At 35.6% G+C, this 23,826-nt stretch overlaps 1 protein-coding gene across 2 annotated transcripts in view; it reads left to right on the top strand.

The window, feature by feature from the left end:
- Nucleotides 1–1,869: 1,869 nt before the first annotated feature.
- tmem200a.L (transmembrane protein 200A L homeolog) overlaps nt 1,870–23,826 on the top strand; it is a 65,519-nt gene continuing 43,562 nt past the window's right edge. Inside the window, exons 1-3 of one of the 2 annotated variants that reach the window (XR_005961270.1) lie at nt 1,880–2,093; nt 3,694–4,037; nt 5,506–6,556. The gene's annotated coding sequence lies outside the window, so the exon portion shown is untranslated. Of the gene's footprint in view, nt 2,094–3,693; nt 4,038–5,505; nt 6,557–23,826 lie in introns of those variants that run through there. The other variant, XM_018263176.2, reaches the window with a different exon arrangement.

Consider the following 23,826-nt stretch of genomic DNA (forward strand, 5'->3'; position numbering starts at 1 on the left):
GCTCAGGGCTTCTTTGCACCTGTGAGTGTAGCACGTTGTGCCTTGCACCAAAATAAAAATCCAGCCCAATGTGCAAAGTGCTAGTAGCTTGTATTTTATGGTAACTAAGATGTATGAATCCATATTAGAGGCAAAACAATCCTGTTGGTTTTATTTAATGTTGAAAAGATGTTTAGCAGACTTGAGGTATGGTGATCAATATTATGGAAAGATCCCTTATCTGGAAAAATTCCAGGTCACAAGTATTCTGCATAATAGATCCAATACGTGTCCACACTTCTTTCCCACTTCTTTCACAGCTGTAATTCAAGGCAGGGTCAGAAGGTGTCACTAGATATTTTTTCTAGAAGTCTAAAACAGCTCATTTAATCAATGCCAAAGGCATTTTCAGAAGTTGTCACCATCAAATACACTCATTCACTGTGTGATTACCTTCTAAGAAAAGAGTGCTCAGTAATAATAAATGTGTACAATATTAGTATCCAGGCAATACACTTTTTTTCCAACAATACCTGATCAAACATCATTGTAAATAAGATTTTAAATTTCATCATATAATAATAATTTGTTAAAAACTCAGTAAATAAGATAGGATTATTAATAACTCAGTATTATAATGCAATAGATTATATAAAGAAAACCAGACTGAATGATAATAAAAACATCATCCCTTTTGCTTCTGGCTAATTGTGTTGGAGTATTTTTCTAAAATTAATCTTGGGATATTGGAAAGGGCCGCGTGTCATATCTTTAGCTTCTTCTAGTTGTTACACTTGTTAATAATTAAATGCAAGCTGCAGAAATGGAAATCAAAGATTCCTTTGAAAGTCTAATGATGCAATCAAGATAAATATCAGTGTGCGGTTATCAATCCCTGGCTCTGGCACACAGATGTAATCGCGCTTAGGTGTAAATAAGGGTATAGATTAAACACTTATCTTTCTAAATTTGTTTTCTTGGCAAATTAATACTGTGGAATTCCAATAGGCTAATGTGTTTTCCTTTCATGATAACAATTATCTGATAAATAGCTGACAACTAAATAACTACATTTCAGTATGAAATGAATGCCACAACGTGCACTGCTTAAATGGCTCTATCTGCAATCACAATTAAAGTTGTCATAAAAGTAGCTGTAGTTCCGTTACCATGGAAACACAAAGAATCTAAGAAAATAATGGAGGAACACTAGTGTTACAGAACTAGTTGAATATCTTGGTGAATTAACTACCATGCAGGTTATTGGGACATTATAATTTAATAAAATATAAACATAGCAATATAATAAAATATTATAAATGGTACAGGTGTATTACACTGCATTGTTGGGGTGTAGCTCAGGTAGCTCTTTATACCTTTACAAGAACAGAATATGGGCATTAATGAGTTTTACAAGAAAGGGTGTTTAGGGGAGAATACCCCTGCCCCAAGGAGCTTACAGTCTGATTATCATTCTTTAATTTATATACAGTGCAGACATAGTCAGCAGCACTTTACAGAGATTACACATCACATTATGTGGCTTTGTTACATAAGAGGAGAAATATAAAGCAATGGTAAAAAAGGCTGCAGCTCTGTCTGAAAAAAGCTGAAAACCTAACAAATGGCAAATGCAATAAAAATGTAAATAATAATAATCTCAATAAAATTATATCTCCAGAGTTTAGACCTCAATTTATGACTTCCCTGTATGAACTTAGTTAGTCAGAAAAATAAGCAGCTCTAATATTTAAAGCATTGCACAACCTGTAACTCATATATATATTTTTTTCCCTTAACAAGCTAAAGCAACAAATCTTTTCTTTAGCCATCCTGATGTCTTGATGTCTGATTCCCCTCCTCTGTTACTGCTGCTCCTCCTATGAATTCCTCTCCACCCCCTCACTCCCTCTTCCTAGTGATAGCTGTGAGCAATGATCAGTAGCAGGGATGAGCACCAGGGAGAAAGGGAAAAGCAGTGCTTCATTATTTAACTCTGGACTAGCATTGGATGTACAAAAGAAAGCAGCCAAAAGAAAGCAATAGCTCTCCTTCAAACTGTGCAGCATGGACATTGCCCTGCATACAACTTAAACTCGGACCAAATGCCCAAGGTAAGTTTGTTCTTCCTAAAACTCTAAACCTATTATGCATGCTATAAAAATCGAAAGTGAAAAAACTAAGTTAAAATAACTTCATATCCTTTAATATTGCTATTAGTTTGTGATTATGTTTCCTTTATGGCCAGGGAATATGCTTCTTTGGTTGGTATGTGTTTTATCTCGGTAGATTCTACAGTACATTATAACTTATATATATATATATATATATATATATATATATATATATATATATATATATATATATATATATATATATATATATATAGTCCAAATACTGGTGCACTCAAAACAATCGTTAATGCCTAGGTGCTGGTTATAACAGAACATGTATACAGCAACAAAAAACCGCACACACAGGCCTTTTCAAAGGTGCAAAATCCAAAAATGATGTTTATTCCAACGTTTCGGCTATTCACTTAAGCCGTCATCAGGACGATGATGACGGCTTAAGTGAATAGCCGAAACGTTGGAATAAACATCATTTTTGGATTTTGCACCTTTGAAAAGGCCTGTGTGTGCGGTTTTTTGTTGCTGTATATATATATATATATATATATATTTTTTTTTTTTTTTTTAATATAGATATATATATATATATATATATAAAGCATGTTAAACTTTCTTATGTAAGACAGGTGTTGAACAGAACTTTAACTTGACTGTTGTTAAAATATAATCCATAAGAAGCTTTAGAGTTAGGGTGTAATAGGGCATACACCTTGCATTTGTATCTACCAGTTGCAAGGTGCTGGTTGCACCTTTGTTAGTGAGTCCAGCGCAAGGTTCAGAGTGCAAAAATCTGAAGCACAAGGAAGCATTAAATGTAATGCATACCTTTGGCAATCATGAAGTAAAGATTGCTCATTTATTAAAAGGGGTAAGGTGCAAAGTCCAAAATCCCTTCATGTTCTTTGCCCCAAATCACATTTCCCAAAGATTTGTGACTAGGAGACCAGCACAAGTAAGCACAGGTTTTTTCATACCATGTAAGTCATACAGGCAACTTTTCTCCCAGTGGGCAAGAAGGAACAAATTTGGGTGCACTCATGATTCTGCTGTTCTTGCAGTGAACTAGCTAACAAAAACACAGTGGTCTTCCACTATAAAAGGAGGAGGTTCACTATTTGGTATTTGGATCTGTGAAGTGTGCCCATGGACTGCCCACATGGCACCCCTTACACAATTACATGCCATGGGCACAGTGCCTGGTGCTAATAAAACAACAAGCTTTTGCACTTTGCCATGCCAGTGGTGTTTCCAAAAACTAGCATGGCAAGGTGCACTGTATGGGTGCACTTGTCCCTTTAATAAATGAGCCTTAATGTTATAAGAGGTGCAAAGTTTTTTTACAGGTCCCATCACCAATAACAACCAGTCAGCAGACAGCATGGACTCCTATTTAAAAGCAAAAATCTTATTTGTTGCTATGGGTTACTGCACCTGATCAACATGTATTTTATTACATATGGGCTAAAACTGCATAGTTATAGCAGACAGAGATGAGTGGTAGGTTTCTGGCCAAAGTGTATTTTAGGACTCATTTTGTTTTGAGTGACACTGATTTCCTGTGTGTGTTTATCTTCTCCCCCAGGACTCTTGTTCATTTCTGGATCTGATGTATACAGTGGAGCCAGTTTTTCTCATTAAAGTGGTTTAACCCTTGCAAGGCATGCGTATGTAGTAACTCAAGATATATGCCTTTGGTTACTGTTCATCAAATGTGGGACTGTGCCATGGGGAATCAATGCTCAGTAAGTTCTGATCCCAGCTGAAATGAAACTGTTAGAAGATACAGAGCCATTTGCTGGATGCTATTCTTGTTGGAAACATGTGCTACTAGGAATCCATTAAACTAACCCTATCTCCAAGCTGAATACACATATCCATGTGCCTCTAGTGGAATAAGTAAGAGGAGGGTGCTGTGTCCCATTACAGGTGAGATTGTTACATAACTGTGTGCACCCTACAAAATGCATTAAATTCTGAAATGTGACAACCTGGACTGGCTTTCTAAAAATTATAAAACATTATATCATTTATCAATCAATTCTTTAGCAAGATCAGTTTAATTGAAAAATTACTTGGGTTCAGACTGAAAACGATTAGAGCAAATGATTGTCTCTTTAAACAATGATGCTGCATGTCAGACAGGTTAAACATAATGCCATGTGAGTTCAGTTTCCCTTTCCATCTAGGTGCTATTCCTGTAGACATACAGGTGTGTGGAGATGTGACATTTCCCAGGAGCATAAACAGAATGTAACTGAAAATCATAGGGTTAGTGGATTGTCACAGTGAAGTTGCACTTTGCCATTCCGGGCAGTGGCAGATAGTCAAGCCCATGTGCATTAAACTGTCAGTTTACAGTTATATCTGTTCTGTAGAATAAAAAATTGAATTGCTAAGTTATATTTAAGCTCCCGATAGCTGTGTCAGGCTGAACATCAACGAGTAATGCATTCATGCATTAGTGGCTCTCACGGGTATGATGATATGAAATAATAATGTGCTATTTATAGAGCCTGACATTGTGTGTAGTGGTATAATAAGGGAATCACACATTGCAGCTTTAGGCCACACAAGGTAACAATTCATTATGAACAAAGGAACGGATTGCCAGAGGCACAGTTGGTATCTATAAATCCTACACTTATTTTGAAGACACGGAATATCATATATGCTCTTTCAAGGCCAAAAAGGAAGCCTAGCCAATTCTTGCAATAAAGACAGCATCCGAATAATCATTTAAGCCTTTATAGCTTTTACAATATATTGCAGGGTTCTATTTTTACATTGGCAGTCATTGATAGATCATTTTAAAAAACAGACCTGCCTCCAAATATGAAAGTCACTGTTTTCAGTTGTTTTTTAGACCATTATTAAGAAGTGGGGGTAATGCAGAAAGCAGAATGAATTGCTATAGACAGGTATGGGACCTGTTATCCAGAAGTCTCAGGATTTGGGGTTTTATATATAACGGATCCTTCCGTAATTTGAATCTCTCATTCCTTAAATCTACTGGAAAATCATGGAAACATTAAAAAAATCAAACAGGCTGGTGTTGCTTCCAGGATTATTAAATAATTTCTGTTTGGATCAAGAACAGGTATATGGTACTGTTTTATTATTACGTAGAAAAAGGAAATCATTTTAAAACATTTGGCTAAAAATAATCTATGAAAGACGGCCTTCCAGTAATTTGGAGCTTTCTGGATAACTGGTCCCATACTGTTACACTATAGTGCTTATTGATATCTATAACTATATAATTATATCATATTATATCATCATTTATATATAATCATTATATTATCATACATGCTATATATCGTAGAGTACCCATATGCAGTAAAGTTATCTAACAATTTAAAGCTAATCGCAGGTCTTAACATTCTTTCTGCAGCACGTGTCTCTGCTCTGTCAAGGGGATATGGGTTCCCTTGTTTCCTGGGCTGTCTATGAAAGCTCACACCTCTGATGCACTACACAACAAACAGCACACCCTGAACAGAGAAGTTGATAGATTTGTGTTTAGCTTAATTTATTTTATAAACTACTTTGTCTCTGCGTATTATTAGCAGAGATAAGGGTATTGCACAAGGCAGAAGAACATAAAAATCTTCTACTGATACAGCTGCTTCAGCAAAGCACTTAGGGTTTGTTCTACCTTTGTTTTCGTTAACTGAATCATTCAGAAGAACATACTTCTATGGAATGTAACCTTTATTATTAATGCCACAGTGATAAATCAAATGTAAAAGCACCACAACGTAATTTATTAAATGCTTAATAGACTAATTTCTCACCTGTCAGTCCTTATTAACCTTATGCTTATGGGAGTTAATTGTGTGATTTTTGTGGAGAAATGTTATACACCTGTATACAGCTGATATTACTGCCTTTAAGATAAAGAATAAAGCAAAAAAAAAAAAATGTCAGATTTCCTTTGCTTAATAACATTCCTGCTTTGCAAACAAATAAGCAGCATTTGGAGTATTATGCAATCAACATAAAAGTTTCTGAGCTCCTGCTACTGAAATGTATGAGTCACTATGCACGGGGGTTGTCCCCCACAGTTACTGCTCAATAGAAAATGATGAGTAGGCGTTGATAAAAGCAGTTAGAAACAAAGGCTATTTTTTATGATTAGCGGCCAGGGTTATTATACGGAATTATAGGAAAAAAGGGGTCCCTTCTAAGAGACAGAAAAGAAATGCCGTTGCCCATAGCTATCAATCAATAATTCTACTAGCAGTTACAGAATGAAAGCAAACATCAATTTGGTTGCGCTAAGGACGAGTAGTTGCACAATTTAGCACACAGGGTTTCATAGAAAATAAGCCCAAAATTGAATCCCCTTGGTATATTTGTGATTAACTTGGAATACAATAATAGCTGGAAACCCATTATCCTGACACCAATATTAATAAATAAAACAGTACCTTGTACTTTATCCCAACTAAAATATAACTAATCCTTATCGGAGACAAAACACTCCTATTGGGTTTAATTAATGTTTATATGATATTTTAGTTGACACGGTATGGAGATCCAAATCACCGAAAGACCCCTTATGCAAAAAACCTCAGTTCCTCAGTTCTGGATAAAAGGTCCCATACCGGTATGAAAATGTAAATAGTGCTATAATTATTTCCCTAAGGCTATGGGGTTGTGCATAATTATATAACAGAAACTATAATAAGATGCAAATAAAGGAATATAAAAATAATACACGTGTTTGCTTTCAAATCGAATTCATTAAATATGTCTCACGCATGGTGGCCATGCGTAAGATGAATCTGATGTTATTTTATTGAGTAGCCAGATAATGTCCAATTTGTCTTTCTATATAGATGGATAAATAGAATTGATCTGCTTTTTTGGATGATGACCCAAACAGTATAAAACAGCAGATATAAGAGATAACTGCAAATGCTGTATGCATCCACTAAGAAAAAACATTGGCAGATCAGACCTTCTGTCCTGACAGTTTAAGCCAATCCAAAGTGATTACTAGACAGTCTTTATATGTGGCCAAAGTGTCTAAGTGTAACTGTAATGTACAGCATCTTTTAGACTGTGAAGTTGTACACCAGAGTTGTAAACTAAAGCATTTGATACAGTACCACACAGAAGGTTACTGATTAAATCAAGGCATATTGGTCTGGGACATAATATTTGTATTTGGACAGAGAAGTTGCTAAAGGATAAATTACAATGAGTTGTAGTAAATGGAACATTTTCTTATTGGACCTGTGTTGTTAGTGGGATACCACAGGGGGTCTGTCCCTTGTTCTTTTAATTTGTTCATAAAAAAGTTCTGTGTAGGGTGTTTTCAGTTCGCAGAGGGATTATAATAAATAGAAGATTGGGCAGTAAATTGACAAAGGAAGTTCAATAATATATGAAGTTCAATAATAGTTCAATAAGTGCCCACCCTTTTAGACTGGAGGAACAGTCTCATCACCAACAGTCTTCACCATCAGGGCAATAAGGTTGTGGAATATCCTGCGGGCTGATGTTGTTATGACAGATTCCATTGAAAGTGAGGAACTTGAGGGACAGTAGTCTTTTTTTAACCCAGATTTACTATGTAATGATAAACCTGTAGGGTTGCCACCTTTTTAAAATTTCTTTACTGGCTGGTGGGGGGCGGGGACACAAAGGGGAGGGCCGTGATGTCAAAATGGGCGGGGCGTGACATCAAAGGGGACGGGGCCGCGCCACGGATACTAAAAGAACCACAAAGAAAAGCTAAGTTCAAGGGGATTGGGGGCAGGCCGAGGGCTCTTTTTAATCGTATTACAAATTTACCGGCAGCTACATTTCCGGTAAATTTGTAATACCTGCCCCGGGCCTTGGCAACCCTATACACCAGTAACAATGTAAACTGTAAAATGTAGCATCACCTGTTTTCAATATATTACCAAGCACTCCAGGTAACCGTCAGATGTAGGGGATGTCCTGTGAGTTGTACCTCAACAAATTCCCATACGATACCTGCTATCACACTCTTTTTCCAGATGTTATTCCCACAGCTACAGATACCATCTTAATCTTATTATACCTGTTACTTTACAGCCCAAAGGCTGATACCCATTAGAGTTACTACATGTTTTACTGTGGCACCTACAAGAATTTGCTGAAAATGAATTGGACATTTCATCATTCATTCTTTATTTTTACCTACATCTACAATTCATCCTGGTTATTTTTGGGGTTCTGGAGAGTCACCCCTGAATTGGCTTCTTAAAGGAATAGTTCAGTGTGAAAATAAAAACTGTGTAAATAGATAGGCTGTGCAAAATAAAAAATGTTTCTAATATAGTTAGTTAGCCAAAAATGTAATGTATAAAGGCTGGAGTGAACAGATCTCTAATAAAACAGCCAGAATCCAACTTCCTGCTTTTCAGCTCTATAACTCTGAGCTAGTCAGCGACTTGAAGGGGGGCCACATGGTACATTTCTGTTCAGTGAGTTTGTAATTGATCCTCAGCATTCAGCTCAGATTCAAAAGCAACAGATATGACCCATGTGGCCCCCACTCAAGTCTCTGATTGGTTACTACCTAGTAGCCAGGGTAACCAGTCAGTGTAAACCAAGAGAGCTGAAAAGCAGGAAGTTGGGTTCTGACTACCCAGTTTTTATTTTTGCACTGAACAATTCCTTTAAAGATAGTTGTGGTTTGTAGAATCTATGCCATTGCACTAATATTATTGTAGGGGGTTATGATAAAATAATTGTCTGGTTTATTGTACATTATTGCAGCTTTGATGGCAGTCCCCAGTCTCCTGCTATACCACTTTTAACTAGCCTTTTTTCAGGCTGTCTGCAGACATACTGTAAATGTTTGCTTCAAGAAAAACACAGCAACACTAACAATAATACATATGCAAATACTGTATCTCCATGAGAAGAATTTGCAGAGGCATATTTTTTAATATGATTTCCAAATACTTATCCTTAAAGAGCAATACTTAATAAATTATCCAGTGTCTATATTTGATGTTACAATTGAGCCGTAATATTGCAGAACGCAAGATTAAGGCGCAAGGATCACTGTAGCTGAATTGCAAACAGATTAGGCCTGCTGAGAGATGTGCACTCAATGACATATTCCAGTTTATAAGTAATTCCCTACCAACTGCTGTAAAATCTCTTTCACAAAATATGTGTTTTATTTCCTTTTTTGGAAGCGATTTCTCTGTGGAAGGACACCACAGATAACACTGCCTTGAGATCTGAGCTGAGGACTAATTCTCAATAGAATGTGCTTTTGTAGGTGAAAAAAAAGACAGTATGATTATGAGAATACTAGTTCATGCCAAAATATACTGAGATCAGATAAAACATATTTCAGGGAAGCTATGAAGAGATTTATTCTCATGTGAAATCCTATTATATTGTACAACAGTAAATGCAGTAATCTCCCTGGGAGTGAGGCGTCTTCCTGTGGGTGGCTATATTTTATATCCTACGCAGTGAACTTTGCAATAACATTTTTTCCCTGAATATCTCAGACCTGTTTCACTTCTACACCACAAATAAAAAAGTAATTCAGTTTCGGTTACACAAAAGGTTTGTTAAATATACAGCTATAGTAGTTTCATCATGAGCTGAATAGATGGCTTAGCATGAATATACAGTGCACCCCCATCAGAATTCATTGTTTTCACCCCTTTTGTGACATCATCAGCGTGGTCGGGTCAGCGGCAGTCTATAAATTGAGGGGGGGGAGGCGGGTGCGGGAGAGTGCAGGTCCAGGTTGGGTGCACACATCATTAGTATATAATATACAATATATATGTCAGTACATAATGACAATATTCATCAAGGCCATAAAGATACATACCACCCAGCAATAAACAGCATACAAGTATGAAAGCAGATACTCTGAATGAGAGAATTACCACAATGTTTCGGCAAGAACGCCTTTGTCATGGGAATTCTAAAAAAAACATAATAGTCAGGAAAAAAAAGCAAATTGCAGAGGCTTCAGATTTATTTTTGCCTTCCTTTGAATGACGTAGCAGTTAGGCAGGTTTTATATAGACATAAAAAGTTGAACTCAATAGACATATGTCTTTTTTCAGTTCCTATTTTTCTAGTTTTTTCCTATTTTTTCTAGTTTCCTAAGCAAGAGCTATACAAAATCATTACCAAATCACAGAGACAAACTACTACATGGCTGGCAGAACAGAGTTGATTTAGACCATAATAACATTTTTAATTATTTTCAATGAGCTAACTTGCTACAACCCTTTTTCTTTCTATCACCATCAAAAATTTTTGACCTTTGTACAATCCTTCCATAAATGCCCACTTTGATATTTCAGCACCTTCTCACTTTGTGAGTGCATATTTAGCAATTTAATTTGCTAGTGGTGAACACAAAAAGACGAATGTTTTTATAGATAACTATTAAGTGACTGATTCATTTTAGAGCTCACACCCCAGCATTTCTCATTAGTATGTGTTGAGAAAACTGGAGAGAAAATGGAATTGAGGGTGATAATAGATTAGTCTTTCTGTGAACTGGCTAAAGATAATCCTCACAACGTTTCAAAAATAGTTTAGCAGGTAAAACATGAGTTACATATCAATGTTACAAAGGAATTAATACTAGCAACACTGACTGCACTTTGCCATTGTTGATAAATTAATGGTCCCTGAATACCTAACTGGACATTTGTTAGAATGCTGAGAAATTGGTCTCCACAAAAGTAGTTATATATCTTAATTAATTTAATTGGCTGTTCAGATTTCAACTAGCCCTGCACAGTATGTATTTCCCAAGAATATTCATTTAAAACAGAATGTTGGAGAGCATTTTTGTAGTGAGCACATAGCAGGAGATTAGCCACCAAACCCATCACTTGTATAGGTCTTCCTTTTACAAATGTCTGTTTTCTCCCTGATTAAAGCAACTGTTCTGTTCCCCTAGGGGGTCACTCCACAGAGTGAGATTAATTGCAGCCAGTGATGCCACTCTCCATTTAATTTGAAACCCTTCCATACACCCAAACTGTATCCTCCACCTGCTCAGCTAAAGCCATATTAATTTTGCAAATCACACCTGTTACTCGTATCCTGCCATATGCTCCAAATCAATATAATTCTCCAGACACCCACTGATCATGTCTGCATAATGCAATATCTTTTAAACTTTAGTTTCCTAGAAGCTATGTGTGAACTACATTTCTAGATTTTTTTTCCTATAGTTATATTTGTTTCTTACCTACTTTTTATTTCTTTACCATTGTGTTAAATAAACTGATGTGAGAACATGTTAGGGCTCATTTAGTAAAATATTGTTGTGTGCAAAGAGCTAAATATCTGCACAATTTAAGGAGTCGTGTATCACTTTGCAAAATTAAATTTAAATTAAATTAATTTAAAAGCCATGGATGGATGTGCTAATTTATGCCAAAAGAATCAAATGATTTGCTAAAGGTGTCATAAACTCTCCCTCTTACTAAACTATCTTAAAAGCATCTTTAAATCTGACTACTATATATCCATACCTTTAGTCCCACTGATATTATTTGAACAGGAAGCAGATGAATAACCTGTCCCTATGTAACTGAATATTTAAACATGTTGCAGTCAAGCTTTTGCTAGCCAGGGTCCCATGGGACATCAGTAATAATGATAAATCATGGGACCTCAGTAGTACTTGTGTCTTCTCTTTGGTGTCATACATAAATGCAGTTCAGTTTACCACCCCCAAAGCGATGGCTTTGTGTTAAGATTAAATAAATACCTTGTAAATCATGTTGAAAAAAGATGGGAAACCGGTAACTACTTGCAGTCATGTTTGTTGTTCTTTAACGACAACAAGAAAAATTGGAGAACAGGATTCTACCCCTTATAAGGCTATTGTAGAACACTCAGTTCCAATGCAGGAATATCTCAGGTGTTGCCTAAAATAAGGAACCACATGGCAAAATCTCAAGAGGAGGAAGTATATACAATAGGTCTGTAATACTAAGGATTTTTAATCCTGGTGATTATCTCCACAAGCGAAAGTAAATTCCTGGCTAAATGGTAGCATAGACTGATCATAACAGTAAGGTTACATAGCAACTACTATATTTACAGAGGATGGTACACAAACTATAAGTACCTTTTTAAATAGTGCTGGGGGTCCAGTTTTCTAACAATATCATATTCATATGCACCAGACTATAGAAAATAGGGATTGACAATGCATCCATGAATACATGAAAACTTAACTAATGGCTATAGCATTGACATCATTTTCCTAAATCCCTTTGAGGACATGTGATGTAGGGTTCCAAAAATCCTTGCTAGTTTTACTGTATATTTGTCTATAGAGTAGCTGGCAAGGTGAGCACATTCTTTGATCTAATAGGGGTAAATGTTTTTCTTTAGTAGTTATCACCCTTATGTTTATGCATTTCAAAGGCAAAATGATGCATGAACACAGAAGGGTATCACTGTGTAGCCCTCTTAATAGAAAAGACAGATTTTTATATGTTATTTCGTTCAAATATTGTCTAACTAATTTACATTAGCCTCAGTTCTTACTTGTTATGAGAATATCATTTTAATGTATACTAGAGCAGGACTTGGATGTTACTTTTTCTTTAAAATGTTGAGGATGACTCCTCATAATGAAAGCACTTTTATTTAGTAAAAATTATATTAATAGAATTTGTAAGAATTATTGTTATCCCTTATTCTGCAGGTGCATACTGTAAAGGTTGAGAGAAGTTATAACATGTAAGTCCTAATGAGGCAAACACCAGCCATTCATTTTCAATAAATTGCAGCAAATAGTCCCTATTAGGAACATGCAATACAAACCAGTGACAGGTTTGTTGGTTATAATTGGAGACATAAAAGTTGCCTTCAAATTTATTGATTTACTATATATCTTCTTGGAAGATGTTTCTTGAAAAGCCCATTTATTGCGGTTTCAAGAATCATTAGTATTGAGCAGCTATAGTACATTAAGTCCTGAGACTCTAAAGGTTAGGAACTAAGTATCTGTTTACTGTAGCTATCGCCAATTGCATTAACCAATAATGACATAATAGTGTAGGAGAAAAGCAGCAATAATAAAGCAGATTGTCATGGTATCTGGGTACTCTTTGGTTCCAACTCTTTTACATGTGGGGGTAGATAAGTCTGGTCCACTGTACTTGAAGGTTTCTTTGTCCCTGCAGTATGGCAGTAAAACCTTGAACCACTAATAACGTTTTTATCACCTTTTATGCACAATACACAGGAGTGTGGCACCAGTTCTCCTCCATGCAATTGCCTGCATCTGAATAATGGCATCTATGATTAGAATTAGGTCTGCTGAAACAGTAAAACAGGCCCATCACTTAACTGGACATCATCTGTAACTCGGGTGAGTTTTGAAGCTACTGAGACCCCTTTGGGGAAAAGTCTTCTTATAAAAATACATAAGTACAGGAAGTTTATAGAAACCATTCACCCACCTCTTGATTTTAGAGTAGTCACTAGTAACGGAAATGTTATTTTGCATTGAATGGGGTAAATAATCAGAAACAATTAATATGGAGTTTATAAGACCCAAAATGATTGACATTATTATATTCTTCTTTCTATGATAGTCAGGCAGCATGCTGTTCCAACAATAGTCTGGAAAAAAGAAAGTAATTAAACATGCAATTATATATTGTATATCTTCTCTGCCTCTGAGTGAAGGAAAAGGCCACACCGTGGTCCCATAGCTTAGTGAGGCCATCCTCATTATTGGTTCTATGAAGACACAAAGGAAACTAGACTTAGGAATTTAATGAACATCCCAGATTGTCTTGAGATGATGTGCCATTTGTTATGTGGGCACGTGTTCAAGAAAATGTGTGAAATCTTATGTTCCTCTACAATCTATCATAACTCTGGCAACCTTTTTGTTGTGCCAACTATGTTTCAATTATAAAAAAAAGGCAAATGAAAAAAAGTAAACTCAATGTGTTTGTATAGTAATATGTAATTTTTATGTATATTTTTCAATACACCTGAAAGATCAACCTACTGTAGGTTAGACAGAGTCTTACTTAAAGTAATGTAAAATATAAAGTATTTGCTGTGCTCAGTAGGTGTTACAGATTTTCAAAACCTTTGACACTTGGATTAAGCTCTATTCTGGCAGTGACCCTGGATAATGTAAAAAATGAGCCATCCACAGAAACAATTATGGCTGACAAACACAACAGGTGCAGCACTCAAACAATATTCAACCTGCTTTTGCTACTGTTAGCTCAGAGGAATGCTCTGTTATTCTAAACTATTTTCAACACCCTGCTGGTTAACTTTGTTAGATTTAATTTATAGTATCTTCCCAAATTCCATATCTTTTTACTACTAATTGCTATAGAGGTCTGTAATATCATTTTGACTTTTGACCTTAATTTATTTGTATTATACTGAACCTGTAGCTGTCAAGGCTTCATTTACAGCATTCCCCAACGCAATTGGCAACAGGGAGTAGTTAAAGCATTACTGACTGGTTATGCCTTAAAAAGTTTTGCACGGGCTGCTGAAATATCTAGAAATATTTGTTTTATTTCATAATATTTTCTTTGTTTACATTATCTCTAGACATGTATATACAACTATAACAGTTTGCTTAGTCGACTGACAGCAGTTATTTCAATTAAATCCAGATTAAATAACTATTTGAAATGTAAACATAAATAAAAGGAGTCTTTGCTTGAGAAGTTTTCATTTTCTTGCAGTTTTTGTAAAAAAATTTAAAAAAAAGAAGTAAAACAAGGGTTTTACATTTTAAACTAAAGATTGAAATTTATTAATCATATTTTACCTTTGTGTTAAAAACTGTAGCATTGTTTTAGACCAGAACACTGTTAAGTGTTAGCACTTAGAGGATACAGGAAGAATATGTATATGGCTTTTTCTCAGTTCAAATCTTTGAAAACTGTTGCATACATGTGGTCCTTTGGCACAATGTGCTGCAATGTAATCCACCCAAACTGATACTGATTGGCCAGATATGATTTGTGTATTTTTGGGGTAAACAGATGGTAGCATTCAGCTCAACTAGAAGCCTCTAGATACATGTTTTGTCCCATGTTACAATGCCCTGCTGAGTAGATCAACAATACTGTGGAATCAGACAGATCACCTTGGTAGGCATGTGATTTTGGGGTAATCAGTTGGTGGTCTGAAGTTCAGCACCTTTGAACATCCATTAGGTATATGTGTTTTTTGCATTTGGATGTACACTATGGCCCACTCTGGGGGGGGGGGGTTAGGAGAGGCAGGTTTGTCGTACAAAAAGTTACCTTATCCTGGAGGAGAGGATAGTCAGTGAATTATTTTGCTGTGTTCCCTCTCTAAATGATTTCAATAAAATGAAATAACACATGAGACGATCTCTGAGATATGCAGGATCATTGTATCATTCAAGTATCGGAGCCCCAAGTTTTTTTAACCAAAAGATGGAAGCATGTGATTTGGAAGGTGGGATAAAGAGATGACAGAATGTTTTCTCCTTTGACACAATGCAATAGTCAGTAGTATTGAACAGTGCAATGTAATTGGTAACATGGGCGCAAGTACTTGAAATCATCCTATGACTTCGGTTTAGCCCCAGAGGGAATTTGGGGTTGGGGTTTGCTAATACCGGAATGAGTGGAGAGGAAGTCCCACAGATTTTGTATTTCTTATTACACGTGTTCCTAATATATACTGTGAACCTTTGGATGGAATGGATGAGAAGTGATGTAGGGGTATCTTTGAGTCCTGAATGAGAATTAATTTGCTTAAATGATAGGAGTTCATATAAAATGCTTCTATTTGTTCCCATTCTGTGGGAGGCATTGCTTGCATTCAAGCTAAAGTCAGTCACAGATGAGCTGCCTCACAGAATATCTGGGACTTCTAGTTCACTCTGATGTTTGCTTGACAATAGGATTGATCTTGGTATCCTGCCCTTACAACCTTTCCAGATAAACCAGAGTATTTTCTTTTCAGTATCCCTCAGACTGACCCTGGAGTTAGGGATGGACAGGGTCTCAATGCCTAAATGTATTCTGACAATGCTTTGATTTGATTTAATACTGTTGCGGCTTTGCCTATTAATCAAATTGTTTTTAACCTGAAGACAAAACTTGTCAGTGAGGTCTCTAGCAGTAAAATGTATTTTAAACAACATAAACAGACTTTTAATAAATGAAAATAGCACAAATCTAGATCAGGCAGTCATTAATTGTAAGGGACATTGTAAGGGAAACATTCCCTAATAAGCAGGCAGAATAACTTTTTTACCCACAATTGAAGGTGATATAATGTTGTACACAAACAATTGTGAGATTTATTTTGCACCATTTCTACACCAGGTTTAACTTCAGTACAATGCTTTTCTTAGATCAGTAAGCAGCTTTTTTAGAAAGAGGTGTAAACTGGTACCAAATGAAGACGAGTTTGCACGTAGAATAGGCTGCAAAATAATGTTACATTTATTTAATTTTTGCAATATAAGGATTTATATCAACATCATGTTGATCATGGTTTTCTACTATATAACATTATATTTCTATGTTTCTCAGAATTTTTTTCAGTAAAGTACCTTAATCAGAAAATCATGCCATAGGAAATGATTTATTTGAACTAGAAAAGAGAGATGCACATTTTAGCATAATGATGAATGGGTTTATTAAAGTTTTGTCAGAATGCTTATTGATCTATAGAAAGAGAAAATTTGCAGTAATTTAGGTCAGCAGTTGTGGCTTCATTTGCCATTTATCTTTTTTCCCCCTACACAGCTTCTTGGAAACCTTTTTAGGGTGTCTATCCTTGCCAGCTAACCCATCCATTTTTAGTTGAGTGCTATATAAATATAATAATTATTATCCTTTCTAAATGCATTGCCTTTTGCTAAACTACAATGAATCTCACTGACTATGAAATTTGGGAAGTTTTGGACAGCACCAAATTTAGCCTTTCCACCTTACAATCTTTTGGATGGAAAACTGTTTGCAGCTTTTGATTTTTTCCATTCAACATAATTGGAAGTGATGGGGGTAACTTGGCATAGTTTTGTGCCATGCTACTAAATTGTTTGGGCTGACAATACAAGTCACATCAGATCACACCACTTGCATGGTCTTTGGGTAAAGAAAGTTTGTCAGTGCCTGGTGACATTGGTGGCTGTAAGCAGACTGTAAGCCTTAAAGGGCATGTAAAGTCTAAAATAGAATAAGGCTGGAAATGCTGTATTTTGTATACTAAATATAAACATGAACTTACTGCACCACAAGCCTAATCAAACAAATAATTTATGCTTTCAAAGTTGGCTACAGGGGGTCACCATCTTGTAACTTTGTTTATCATTTTTGCAAGACTAAGACTGTGCACATGCTCAGTGTGGTCTGGGCTGCTTAGGGATCATCATAAACAAAGCTGCTTGAGTTCTGCATGGCTGGAAAGTAAGGCGGGGGCTCCCCCTGCTGTTCATAAGTATGATTGTTTCCCTGCTCAGCAGTTAGGGACCATCTGACAATTCCTATCCACAGCAGTAAATGAAGGGAGAATTTCACTGCATACAGTCAGGTTTCTTATAAAAACGGTACACATTTTTTAATTAAAGTATATTGGAGAAAGGTTTCTTTTTCATTAAAGAAAGTAAAAATTGGCCCCATAAGCTTCCAAACAATTTCCTGATCGAAGGAATATCCTTCGATCGATGGATTAAAATCCTTTGAATCGTTCGATTCGAAGGATTTAATTGTTCGAACTAACGATTATACCTTTGATCGTTCGATCGTAGGAATAGCGCAAAATCCTTCGACTTCGATGTTCGAAGTCGAAGGATTTTACTTCAACGGTCGAATATCGAGGGTTAATTAACCCTAGGTAAATGTGCCACGTAATGTTTCTTTTTTTGCAAAAGCTATTGAGTTTCCTTCCCCCTCAAACCAAGCATAACTTATTATTACATCATTTATCTAGAGTTCTTGCTGCATTACAAAAAATATTTGTACTCTGTTTAGCAAATAGTGCCACAGTGTCATGCCATGTTTATTAAGCATATGATTCCAGGCTAGAAAATGAGTCTAGACACAAGTATCTTATCCTAAAAATAACTCAGAAATAAGTAACTATGTAGCAAGGGCTCCTAACACAGAGACAATTCCTTTATAATATGTTTATTAGTTACTGAGACTGTCTCCATTGATGATGATTAAACAAAATTATAAGGGATTTAGAAAAGTCATGGTACAGTCTGGTACAGTCTGTCTAGGGGCTTGGATACATTGGAGACAAAGTGAAGCAGTGTTGGCAGAGACAGAATTTAAATAAGAGTTTTGTCTTTGGAAAACTAATTTAAGTATATTGATGTTTAAAACAAGTTGCTGTCACATCGAAAGACATTTCAAAATGCTGAGAAAAAAACTACTTTTGCCATCCTTTTAACCCATTAAATGCAGCCTTAAAGGACTAGTTTACAGTAGATGAATTGTAATTCACCAGAAAATCTTTCCCAAATAAAGCATAAACAAGAGCAAAAAGAAACAACTACAAAGATACAAAGAGAGATGTTTGTTTATCAGAATAAAAATAGTACTGTTACTGAGAGATCAGTAATCTTGAATTAAAGATGGGGAATACTTAGGATCAGAATTTCACTTATTTATTTTTTTTATTGTGGAATGTGACGGCAAAAATTTTTTTCGCTCTATGTCCAAGCTGTTGAATGCTATTATTTGTAGGAGCTTTAAGGAGACTACTTTAAGGGTTAGTTTTTCCATTTCTACAACTTTTGGTTATTCATTGTTGCCTTCATTATAACACAAACAAACAGTAAATGCTACTTGTTGATTGGTTGGTTACTGCACTTGGTGCAAAACTGAATTTTTCACCATTACAAAATGAATATTTAATCATTAAAAAAGATAACAAACATAATGCTTCTTGTACTCCTGATAGGATCAGACAATGCAGTTCTTTAACCTTCAGCTCTTCCAAAATGTCATCCTATTCCAGCCACTTCAGCCCAGTTAGCAATGGCCCCTGTTGCTTGGTAGGACGTTTTTTGAAGGTGTCTTATTTTTTAGACATCTGTTGTGCTATCATAACACCTGCCACAAAATGGTTGAAAGACATAAAGAAGATAATTATAATAATGTAAAATAATATCAGGAAATAGCATTTTCATGCAGTTTTAAAGGGTAACTACATTTTCAGAATGTAGTTACAAAAAGATAATTGTCCCCATAATTGTAATGTCTTGAGAAAGGCCCAGAACGGGACCGAAACTTTGACAATAAATTTTCTTTTCTAAACTGCATTATGAAGTCCTGGAGTGCGTCAGTCTTGGGGAACTAAAAATAAAATAACCTTTTTTGATGAGAAATCCTGGTGTGCGACAGCATTTTTCTATGGATATACAACATTCCTCTACAGCACCCAGGTAGTTGTCTCTTAAGTGTGTGCCTAAGCCATTACATGCATTTGTATATATATGTATATAAAAATATATATATATATATATATATATATATATATATATATATATATATATATATATATATATATATATATATATATATATATATACACATAATATATAAAACATGTCCTTCATTGCTCATTTATACCCACATTGTAATATGGTTTAATACTTTTCCCCATTTTTTCTTTCTGACTTTCATATGACTAGCTAGCACACAATATACTAATAGAGCCTAGAAAGAAAACTCATACCAGGGTCATTGATATGTGCAATGCTATATGTAACCCTGTTGACTAGGTATCATAGAAGATATTGAATATTTGGAACTTTTTGTGGACATTGTAGAGCCATTGATTCTGTGGAAATAATGAATTCCAAGTTTTTTCCTGCAAAGTTAATAAAGGAAAGGACCTTCTCATAAAGTTGTAGTTACCTAACATCAGAAGAATATCCACATATGTGTCATATTTTCCTTATGCTTTAACCCATTTTCTCTCAAACCAGCATTCCCAGAGGGTTCCCAGGCCATCTGGAAAACACATGCTGCCCTCATGTGTCACGGAACCCTTGCACTTTTTTGAGAAATCTTTTTGTTATTAAAGCAAATCTTTTGGCAATGACCACATCAAAGGAAAAACTATAAAGTGGGCTTTAGGCTAAGTACAGTGATTGCAATGTACTGAACTACCAGCATTGCCTGCTATACAGAAGGCTGCTCTGCAAAGTTGTCACTATTATAGTGCTCTCTTTTTAAGTTATGTTGAGAAAATCTAGAGACAAGGACACAGCATAATGGTTCAGAATATTATTATTATCCAGTAGAACATGAGAGTTTGTTTATCAATCATCTCAATCCCTGCTCCAGCCTGTACTTGCTGGTTTAGATAAATGTCTTGTTCATGTCTAATTCTCTGAATAAAGACTATGACTGAAACGGGTTAGAATCAGACACAAAACATTATGAGACATGAAAAATGGCTATATATTTAAACATAAAATTAAAAATAAAAATCAGTTTATTTAACTTACCATAGCACCCTATTTTTTCCAATGATAGTACTTCTTTAATGATAAGATAGGCTGTTATTACAGATTACAGAGCTATTAATAAGATCACTTTCTGTATCTTTAAATAGAGTAGTGTTGAGCATGTGTAGGGCATTTTTTAGATGACTTTATATGGTCAACCTTAGGGTAGGGCGAAAAGTTTTATATTCTGTAATTGGACAATACAAGGAACTGGCCAGTTGGGTTCATTCAATCCAACTGGCTGGCTGTGGATCTAAAGGGAGAATTAAATTTGGCTCTTTCATGCGTTGATACTCCATCCAGCTACTGAGAAAGGACATAGATAAAATGTTTGATGTGGATCGACCAACAGCATTTTTATAGGATCACATGATGGTCTTATGAAACAAGCTAGAGACAGTTCTCCAGTAAGGTCAATATCTGCCTAACTGGACAACCAAATTCAAGCATGTATGGCCAACTTTTCACCACCTCATACAGTTACAAACACTGCCCATAAATGAAATACCAATACCATGAATTAATATACACACTTATTTGAAATAATCAATATACAACAGTTTTTTTAACTTGTGTATTCTGTGTTTATATCATACCGTATATTAATCTTAAATTATAGTATAGTATTATTTGTAGCTGACATGTTTGGTAGCACATTTAGATGACTTTTTTATTGGGGTATGTATATACTTATTGTAAGTGACACCAGCAAGTTTATATCCAGCTGTGAAAATCTTCTGATCATTTTACCGTTAGTCTTCTGTAAATCTTTAACCACAGCCAGTGCACTGAATTAAGTTAGGAATGTTCTGTGTAACTTGTATTTGTGCAGAATGTGTGGGTGGTCAGAGTAACAAAGTGCTTGCTATTCCATTATATTCACTAGCTGAATTTAATATACGCCTCTGCAGACAAAAGATTGTGGCCCCCCTCATTTTTTTTACTGTAAACATATTATTTCAAATAAAAGGCTCCCATTGAATGATGACTGCAATATTGTCTTTTATAACAAACTTAGCTGACATGTTAACATTTACATTGCATCTGTATAATGTAACTTTCCTTCACACCATCATATGGAAGTGCCTGGCTATTAAGCAGCAGATGTTAATGAAGAGATTTCTCCACATTTGTGCAAGCTTTTAAACTTTAGTGGTAAAATGCAAATATGCAAAAAGAGTAAATATGAAAAGAGTAAATTCTACAGTCAACAGTTTGTGATTCTTTTACTGTGAAGTATATTTATTAGCAGACATCTATTTATCAAGTTACAAAGATGCATCCACATAGTTATCACCATACAAAGCAGGGCAGCAATAACTCTCGTAAGTCTGCTTCAGCAAAGTAAGCATACTTTTAATCGAAGATATATTTTAGTGAATCATTATGATGCCACTGAGGTCTTGGGTTTGATTCTGGACAGCATTTGTTCTCCCTGCGTCTGGTTTTACTTAAACCATCCTATACTCCAAAAAAAACCCCTAGAAACTGACAATAGTGTTCTTGAAATAAACTTCACTTTGATCATGCAGTGATATGAATGGTGAGCAATTTCTGTAAAGTCCTATGTAATAAAACATGACGATAATCCTGTCTGTGGATCGATGCTCTTCACATTTGAATAACTATTGCATTACAATTACATAAAAATACATGTACAGTATATAATACAAATGTTTACAGATACTTGAACCTTAACTGTAATTTCAGTGAAGGTTTGTCAAAATGGTGACTATAATAAACAAGGTAAAACTGAATTAGAACAGGCTGTGTAGAGCATAGTCATTAAAACATGTGAAGGGTTACATAGTTAAATTGGTTGGAAAAAGAGAAAGTCCATCAAGTTCAACCCCTCCAAATGAAAACCCAGCATCCATACACACACCCCTCCATACTTTCACATAAATTATATATACTCATATCTATACTAACTATAGAGTTTAGTATCACAATAGCCTTTGATATTATGTCTGTCCAAAAAATCATCCAAGCCATTCTTAAAGGCATTAACTGAATCAGCCATCACAACATCACCCGGCAACACATTCCACAACCATACTGTCCTCACTCTGAAGAATCACCTACGTTGCTTCAAATAAATTACTTCTTCTTAGATAGTTGTTTAATTTGGGTTAAAAACAAATTATTGATATTTGCCATATCAATTCCTCTGTTCTTTTCTTTGTTTAATAGTCCTCCTGTAGTGTTCTGTAATGTATTTGTAAAAAGTAATTTGGTTTCCTTACTCCATCCTGCATGGTATCTAGGGCCAGGAGTAGGCTTTATTAAGATAAGATAAGATTCTTTATTTGTCACATGCATAGTTATACAGGTACAACATGCAGTAAAATGCTGTCATAGGGAGCAGTCATGAGCAGGGACAAGAGTTGTTTTATTCCACCCAACTAGACACTGGTTATGGAATAAAGAAAAACCTGGGCGGTAGGGGCGGGGTTTCAAACACCCCAGCAATTCTAGTCGCTTATACTTTACCCTGGGATGGATGTTTGCACAATCTCAGGGTACAGTTCACTGAGCACTGTACCACCTTCTTCCGGTCTGCCGGGCATTTTCCACCAGTTTTGTGCGAGTGCATGCAGAAATTTCCCAAAATTTCTGGTGTTTTATTTTTTTAAAACACCAGAAGGTAAAAGGTAAGTGACTAGAATCCCTAGTGGGTGCCTAAAAACTTAGCAGCCCCCAGTGATGTTTATTTTTCTTTCTCCTTTAACCTCAATGGCTATGGGGTAAGGGTTTAGTGATAGGGTTCATAAATGGTACCTAAACAACTTAATTACCCATACCCACTGAGCTGAGGGTATGGCAGGGTTAAAGGAGAACTAAACTCTAGAAATTAATATGGGTAAAAATGCCATACTTTATACACAACTTATTGCACCAGCCTAAAGTTTTCAGCATCTCAATAGCAGAAATTATTCAGGACTTCAAACTTGTAACAGGGTGTACCATCTTGGAAAGTGTCTGCGACACTCACATGCTCAGTGGGCTCTGAGCAGGTGTTGAGAATTGAGAAGCTTAGCTTAGGGGTTGTTGCAAATTTACAAGCAGAAAATGAGGTTGCCCTGTAATATAAGCTGATGCTACAAGGCTGAGTATAAAATGATGATGCTAATTGCACTGGTTTCTGTGCTGCCATGTAGTAGTTATCTGTATTAATTACTAATCAGCCTTATATTATGACATTTATATTCTATGTGTACT

This window comes from Xenopus laevis, chromosome 5L (assembly GCF_017654675.1).
Source record: "Xenopus laevis strain J_2021 chromosome 5L, Xenopus_laevis_v10.1, whole genome shotgun sequence".
Taxonomy (NCBI): Eukaryota; Metazoa; Chordata; class Amphibia; order Anura; family Pipidae; genus Xenopus; species Xenopus laevis.